The sequence below is a fragment of the Larimichthys crocea genome, chromosome VIII, assembly GCF_000972845.2.
Source record: "Larimichthys crocea isolate SSNF chromosome VIII, L_crocea_2.0, whole genome shotgun sequence".
NCBI classification, from domain to species: Eukaryota; Metazoa; Chordata; class Actinopteri; family Sciaenidae; genus Larimichthys; species Larimichthys crocea.
In genome coordinates, this window is record NC_040018.1 from 32,746,287 (window position 1) to 32,754,578 (window position 8,292).

Consider the following 8,292-nt stretch of genomic DNA (forward strand, 5'->3'; position numbering starts at 1 on the left):
TATATATATATATATATATCCCCTCTCTCTGGGATTGCTTGTATAGTAGCATTCCAGCAACTCTGTGTTTTCTCCCCTAGTCCATCTGTGTTTTGTTCCAGTAGCCCATTTCTCATCAGTTTGCCCTGGTCCCCTAGCAACTGACGCAGACCTTGTTGACCCGGGCAACGTCTAAGCCGGCATTACTCTATCAGTTATGTGTTCACTCATCCTGAGGTAGGCTGATATATCATGAGGGGTCTTGCCTAAGGGCCCTTACTGGATGATTCGAACCCTGGTCTCCCCTGTCGTAGTCAGTGCGCATAACCACTGTACTATCCAGCTGATACTATCCAGCTGAGTGAGGGGTGAGAAGGAGATTTATTTATTCTTTTTTCCTGATGTTGGCGTCAGCTGGGATTGCCACATCTATCACCACTACCCTCTTCTGCTCTTTGTCCACCACCACTATGTCTGGTTGGTTAGCCAGAATCTGTTTGTCAGTCTGGAAGCTGAAGTCCCACAGCACCTTGGCCCTGTTGTTCTTAGCCACCTTCTGTGGTATGGGATTTAGGTACTTCTATTCCATACTGGTTGCAGATGTTCCTGTATACTATCCCAGCCACTTGGTTGTGCCTCTCCATGTACGCTGATCCAGCTAGCATCTTACACCCTGCTACTATGTGCTGGACTGTCTCAGGGGCTTCTTTACACAGTCTGCACCTTGGGTCTGGTCTACTCTGGTAGATCCTGGCCTCTATGGCTCTTGTGCTTATGGCCTGTTCTTGTGCTGCCATGATTAGTGCCTCTGTGCTGTCTGTCAGTCCTGCATTATCCAGCCACTGGTAGGATTTCTTGATATCAGCCACTTCCTCTATCTGACGGTGGTACATGCCATGTAGGGGTTTGTCCCTCCAGGTTGTCTGTTCATCCTCCTCTGCACCCTCATCAGGGTTCTGCTGCCTGAGACATTCACTTAGCAGTTCATCCTTCAGGGCCATCTTTCTGATGTTTTCTTTATTTTCGATGTTTCATCCTGGACCGTGGCCTTGACGCTCACTACCCATACCTGCTCTTCGTAATGATCTGACTGAGGGGGTTCAGGCCTATGCAGAACAGCAGTGGTGATAGCGCATCTCCTTGGTATATGCCGCACTTGATGTTGACTTGGGCAATGGGCTTTGAATTGGCCTCCAGGGTTGTCTTCCACATTTCCATTGAGTTCTGGATGAAGGTCCTTAGGTTCCTGTTGATCTTATACATTTCCAGTCATTCCAGTATCCATGTGGGCGGCATTGAGTCATAGGCTTTCTTGTAGTCAATCCAGGCAGGTTGGTCTGTCTCTTCTTACAGTCTCGGGCGACTGTTCTATCAACCAGTAGATGGTGCTTGGCTCCCCTAGTGTTACTGCCAATTCATTTCTGTGCCTCGCTCATGTATTGAGCCACATGTTTACTCATTTTTGCCGCAATGAGGCCTGACAGAGCCTTCCATGTTGTGCAGAGACAGGTGATTGGCCGGTAGGTGGATGGGATGGGTCCCTTCTCGGGGTCCTTCATGATTAGGACTGTCCTGCCTTGGGTTAGCCACTCTGGGTGGGTCCCATCCCTGAGCAGCTGGTTCATCTGTGCTGCTAGGCCCTCATGGAGTGCAGTTAGCTTCTTCAGCCAGTACGTATGGATCATGTGGGGGCCTGGTGCTGTCCAGCTCTTCATCTTTGACACTCTTTCTTGGATGTCTGCCATTGAGATGGTTACTGGTTCTTGTTCTGGGAGGTTGCTGTGGTCAGCTCTTAGGTCCACTAACCATTGGGCATTGGTGTTGTGTGATGCCTCTCTTTCCCATATGTCTTTCCAGTATTTTTCCACCTCAGCTCTTGGCAGGTCTGACCGATTGTTGTTTCCCTGCCACTGAGAGTACACCTTGGCTGGTTCAGTGGAGAACAACTTGTTTATTCTCCTGGCCTCTCCCTCCTTGGTGTATCTCTTCAACCGGGTGGCCAGAACTGTTAGTCGCTGTTTGGCAGTTTCGAGTGCCTCTGGTATGGAGAGAGTTGTACTTCCTGGGTGTCCTTTTATTCACCATGTTTCCTTTCTGGAGTTCAGCTAGCTGGCTAACTTCTCTCCGTGCTGCCTTTATCTTGGCCTCTAATCATCTCTTCCATGGTGGGTACTGTTTGTTATGTCTTGTTTACTTGTCTTGGGTACTGTTTGTTATGTCCCAAGCCCACCTTGTATCCAAGCATCTCCATGATTACTGTTGCTGTACTGTGTATCAGCTTGTTGGTCTCAGTGATGGTTCTTGTGGAGATTGTCTTCAGAGCAGCATTCACATCCACTAGTAGATCTTCTGAAGGTACTTGGCAACTCAGCTTCGGTATTCGTCGGGGGCTCCAGGTTTCCAGTTGGGTCACGATCTTCGTTCTCAGGTCAGCAGCTCTTGTGTTGAGGCTGTTGGTAACTGTTGGGGCTTGGTACCCAATCTCTGGTTGTGGGGATGATGATGACATCTCCCCGCTGACCTGTCGTCCTGGCTCCCCCTTGCCATAGCATCATTGTTGTATTTCATTAATCTCTAGTTGTGATAGTAGATTTCGATTACGGATGTTGGAACACTGGGCTAATAGATGACTTCTGCGTCAGTTGCAGTTGCAGATGCAGTTGTGAACTGACTGCATCTTCTTCTTCGCGTTAATTTTGTCAATTAATTTTAAACAGTTAACGCGTTAAAACAAAATTAACGCAATTAACGCGGTTTTACTTACTTCCGGTGGCGGCTGACCTATAACCTATTTGAGCGCTGAATCGTACGTCGACGCCATTTTGGATGTGGGAAAGTAGAGCTTTGTTTCCCATTACCTCCACGGGACCTCGCCAGTTTACACTACAGGAGTGTGGCCTTTCTTCAGTATATTTCCTCATTAGTATACTTCCCTCCTATTTCCTTTTTTCTATTAGCACTGTGCATATGTGCACTATAAGCCAATAAAATGAATGAATTTAAATATACTTTCTCTGTGTTTATGCTACATTAATTTGATCATTTTACATAAAAAAATATTAATTATAATCAGAAAAATGCAATTAATGTATTGATACATTTATTGATAAATTAATCGCGATTAATTACAGATTTTTTTGCGATTGATTAATTAGTTAATTTTTTTAAATCGATTGACAGCCCTAATATATATATAATTGAAGTTCATGTTTAGTAAAAAATCTTCCTCCATAAAATACATATGTACTGATATATATATGAATAATTATCAACAATTAAAGAATAGTAACTTACTTTTTGTCTGATAAATGTCTTTGTTTAAAATGAATGAGACCATCCTTTGACCGGTCACTCTTGAAGGACACACAGCTGGGTTCAGGTCCAGGTTCAGGTGCAGGTCCAGGTCCAGGTCCAGCAGAGTCTGGTCTCTGATGAATCCTGACAGAAAAACAATTGAAGTTCATGTTTAGTAAAAATCTTCCTCTATAAAATACTTATGAAATATAAAATGAATAATTATCGACAATTAAAGAATAATAACTTACTTTTTGTCTGATAAATGTCTTTGTTTAAAATGAATGAGACCTTCCTTTGACCGGTCACTCTTGAAAGACACACAGCTGGGTTCCGGTCCAGGTCCAGGTCCAAAAGAGTCAGATCTCTGATGGATCCTGACAGAAAAGCAATTGAAGTTCATGTTTAGTTTATCTTCATCCATTAAAATACTATATAAAAATACTTAACAATTAAAGTTGAATAACTTACTTTTTGTCCAATAAACTTTGTTTGGAATTAATGAGGTCAACCATTGACTGGACACTCTTGAAGGACACACAGCTGGGTTCAGATCCAGGTTCAAGTCCAGGTTCAGGTGCAGGTCCAGGTCCTGGTCCAGGTCCAGCAGAGTCTGGTCTCAGAGTCTGTTGTGGGCTTCAATAGAACACACACAGAGCTTTGAGTGTGAATAATGATGGTGGAGTGATCTGAGTGCTGAGCTGTGACATGGAGAAGAGTCGTGGACAGTTCCTCATCTCACCTCTGAGCTTTGGTCTGGCTGTCATGTTCCCCACACAGAGTGCTTTTAGAGGGAGGGACTCCCTCCTCTCTGTCCTCACTCTGATTCATGCTGCTCAACTCACATCCACATCAGCTCACACACACTTTGATCTGGAGAGGAAACACAAATCATTCATGTGCACATGGACTCAAATCATCCTGTCATCATGCCATCAGCTGCTGTACTTCTACTGTCAGTCCACTAGATGGCGCCATGAAGCTGCAGATGGACCCACTGCCAGCTGGTGTGTGCGTGTGCGTGTGCGTGTGTGTGTGTGTGTGTATGTGTGTGTCACTGTGAAATCCTCCTCCTTCGTCCCGAGTTCACAGTTAAACTCAGGTTGTGACTTTGGACAAATGAAGAATGGAGCGGCACATTGTTTCTGTTTCTAGTGTAACGAAGCTGACGACAGCTTGTGTTAACGAGTCACACATTAAATACATATCCTTACCTTCAGCTGGAGGTTCACACGGAGAAAACCAACTGCGACACGACGTTCAGAGTGAATGAACCTTTGAACAGGAAACACCCAGAGAGACTCATGAGTGTGAATCATTAATCAGATCTGTTATCTGAAAGAAGTCGTCATAAAGTGGCTGTTTAATGGCTGCATAGAAAGATAAAACACATGTTGACCTGGAGGACAAGTTGACGACATTTCATCTGAAGTCAGTCTGCTTCAAGAAAGGAGGTCACTTAGTGACAGTTACCACGGTAACACAGTTTCATAAAGTTATCATCTGGTTGTATCAAACAAAGTGAAACTGTCCTTTTCTTAAATGAACATTTTGTCATTGTAAAGAGACTAAAGTCAGATTTTTTTCTGCAGTCTGACACTTTGAATTCATGTTAAACTACATATCAGACAATAAACTGGAGTTTTGTTAGTTTACATTGTGTCGACTCTGTTGACTGATTTCTCTGATTTCTCAACATTTTCACATCTATGATCGTCCAACAGTCACAGGAGACATGTGACTGATTTCTACAGTGTGCTATTAGTACTTTTACTGCAGGTACTGACCTGAATACTTCCTCCAGTACAGCTGTACTTTGTGCTGGGACACATTTACATGGACCAAACCAGCCCACAGTGTAAGTGAACCCACTGTTTGTTTAGAACCCCTCGATGCTCCACCTTGTCAGCGACTCTTTTAGTTTTTAAGTGATAATGTTAGCGGTACGGTCGTGGCGTCCGTCGGAAATAAAACAGGGCCGACGGAGCCCGCTGATGCCGCGGCGCACAACGGTGATACACAGTCGTTTCGAGTCATTATCAAATCACACACACAAACCGCTGTTCACCAGAGAGAAAACGCATTTGTACATTATATCAGAGTCATTAAAAAGACTTGAACATATGGTCAGATTAAAGGCTCCATGTTTTCATGTTGATCTGTGCATTCAAAGGATTTTGTTTGGATGAATCAGCCAGTCTTGTTTTAGTCTGTTGCCTATTTATGCAATACAAAGTGGCCAGATATGATTTTAAAACCATAATCATATAAACTGTCATTATTCACTTAAATATGATCATAATCTCATTTCATCGGGTACGGTAGTAGAGAGACCCCTTCAGTGCGTCATTATACAATCCATTCACTATTTTTCATATAGAGAATGCCCACATCATGAATTCCGTCATGTTTTCCATGCGACCCTGCCACTGCCGCTTGCGTGTTTACCTCTGAAGTACACAGAGACCGAACCTCACCAGCGGCAAGAGCAGAGCGCGAACGCATGGGTGAAGGAGGACATTAGAGCCTTTTTCAAGAAAGTAACATCTACTGCTGGTGTAAAACACTTAGCTAACAGCAGAAAAGTTCCATGGTAATTAATAAACCAAAATGGTTCCGTGTTTGAATCCCAACTGGCCACTCTGAAGTTCCTAGCTGCTGCTAGCTAGTTGAGATGACTTCTGTCAACCATTCCCGCTAGTCGTTTCCTGACGTGGGGCGGGAAACAGGGGAGATCGTCTTCTCCAGGGCCGAAGTAGTTTCTCACAATTTAACTGTGTTGTTTAGCTGGTCAAGCAGCTGAAGGTGTATGGAGGGTCATCGTCTTAGATTAATCAATTGATTGACAAAGCTTTAATTGGTGCTCTGAAAAAAATTTCGGCGCGCGCATTGCGCGCAATAACTTTTCTCCTTATGGGCTAAGCCACCCCAGTTCTTAAACTAGTGACGTCCTGGTATACACGTCTAGGAGTGACAGAAAGGTGTGCACTGACCTGTATATGCTCGTATACATGCATACACTCACACAATCATCCACGCCATGTACATCCATTCAAATTTCATCTCTTGTGTTGTTTACAGCTGACACAAACTCTTGACTTGTACACTCTCATTGCTGCTTTATATCTATATTTCAACATGTATATTTAAATATACACAGTTCTGTTTTTCCACATGATTGTGTCCATAATAGTCCTGTCTATCTTCCTTTGTTGTTCAGCTGCGTTCACAGCTGCTCAGGTGTGGGTCATACGTGTCCACAGCTCATTCACACATGTGAACAGTGTGTGATACGAGTCCTAGAAAACATGTCCAGTTTATCCTTTCAGCACCAGAGGGCGCCAAAGTCTTCTCGTGACAGTGTGTGTCATCCTGTCTGAGTGTTTCCAGCAGAACAAGTGTTCCTAAAGAGCACTGCGAGTGTTTCTGAGGATTTTACTGTGTTTGTTGTTGCAGACAGAAAACATGTTTAAGGATTAAATGTGTCCAAGCCAACAAAGTACAGCTGTACTGGAGGAGTATTCAGGTCAGTACCTGCAGTAAAAGTACTAATGCACACTGTTAGAAATCGTCACATGTTCCTGTGACTGTTGGACGACATAGATGTGAAAATGTTGAGAATCAGAGAAATCAGTCAACAGAGTCGACACAATGTAAACTAACAAAACTCCAGGTTTTTGTCTGAGATGGAGTTTAACATGAATTCAAAGTGTCAGACTGCAGAAAAAAATCTGACTTTAGTCTCTTTACAAACAAAAATGTACATTTAAGAAAAGGACAGTTTCCCTTTGTTTGATACAACCAGATGATAACTTTATGAAACTGCGTTACCATGGTAACTGTCACTAAGTGACCCTCCTTTCTTGAAGCAGACTGACTTCAGATGAAATGTCGTCAACTTGTCCTCCAGGTCACATGTGTTTTATCTTTCTATGCACCATTAAACAGCCACTTTATGACGACTTCTTTCAGATAACAGATCTGATTAATGATTCACATCATGAGTCTCCTGGGTGTTTCCTGTTAAAGGTCATTCACTCTGAACGTTGTGTCGCAGTTAGTTTTTCTCGTGTGAACCTCCAGCGAAGGTAATGACAAGTTTTTAATGTGAACTCGTTAACACAAGCTGCGTCAGCTCGTTACACTAGAACAGAACATGTGCCGCTCCATTCTCATTTGTCCAAAGTCCACAACCTGAGTTTTAACTGTGAACTCGGACGAAGGAGGCGGATTTCACAGTGACACACACAACACACACACACACACAACACACACGCACACGCACACGCAACACCAGCTGGCAGTGGGTCCATCTCAGCTTCATGGCCGCATCTAGTGGACTGACAGTAGAAGTACAGCAGCTGATGGCATGATGACAGGATGATTGAGTCCATGTGCACATGAATGATTTGTGTTTCCTCTCCAGATCAAGTGTGTGTGAGCTGATGTGGATGTGAGTTGGCAGCATGATCAGAGTGGGACAGAGAGGAGGGAGTCCCTCCCTCTAGAAGCTCTCGTGTGGGGAACATGACAGCCAGACCAAAGCTCAGAGGTGAAGAGGAACTGTCCACGACTCTTTCCATGTCACAGCAGCACTCAGATCACTCCACCCCATATTCACACTCAAAGCTCTGTGTGTGTTCTATTGGAAGCCCCAAAGAGACTCTGAGACCAGACTCTGACGGACCTGGACCAAGGACCTGGACCCTGCACCCTGAGACACTGGACCGTGAACCTGGATCTGAACCCAGCGTGTGTCCTTCAAGAGTGAGGTCCAGTCAAGGTGACCTCATTAATTCCACAAAGTTTATTGACAAAAAGTAAGTATTATTCAACTTAATTGTTAATTATTTTTATATAGTATTTTTTATGGATAGATTTTATAAAACTGAACATGACTTCAATTGCTTTTCTGTCAGGATCCATCAGAGATCAGCTACAACTTTTGACTGGACCTGGGACCGGAACCCAGCTTGTGTGTCATTTTCAAGAGTACCGGTAAAAGGAAGGTCTCATTCA

The 8,292-nt window shown here is 43.8% G+C and overlaps 1 protein-coding gene and 1 long non-coding RNA gene across 2 annotated transcripts in view; both read right to left on the minus strand.

Moving 5' to 3' along the window:
* The window catches only part of LOC109142623 (ribonuclease inhibitor-like), a 61,308-nt gene that overhangs the window by 8,033 nt on the left and 44,983 nt on the right, over positions 1 to 8,292 (minus strand). The gene's annotated exons all lie outside the window — the stretch shown is intronic.
* On the minus strand, positions 3,828 to 4,724 carry LOC109141748 (uncharacterized). Its single transcript, XR_002042818.2, has 3 exons — positions 4,488 to 4,724; positions 4,016 to 4,146; positions 3,828 to 3,909 (listed from the first exon to the last, which is right to left on the minus strand). It is a non-coding gene; the product is annotated as an uncharacterized LOC109141748 (long non-coding RNA).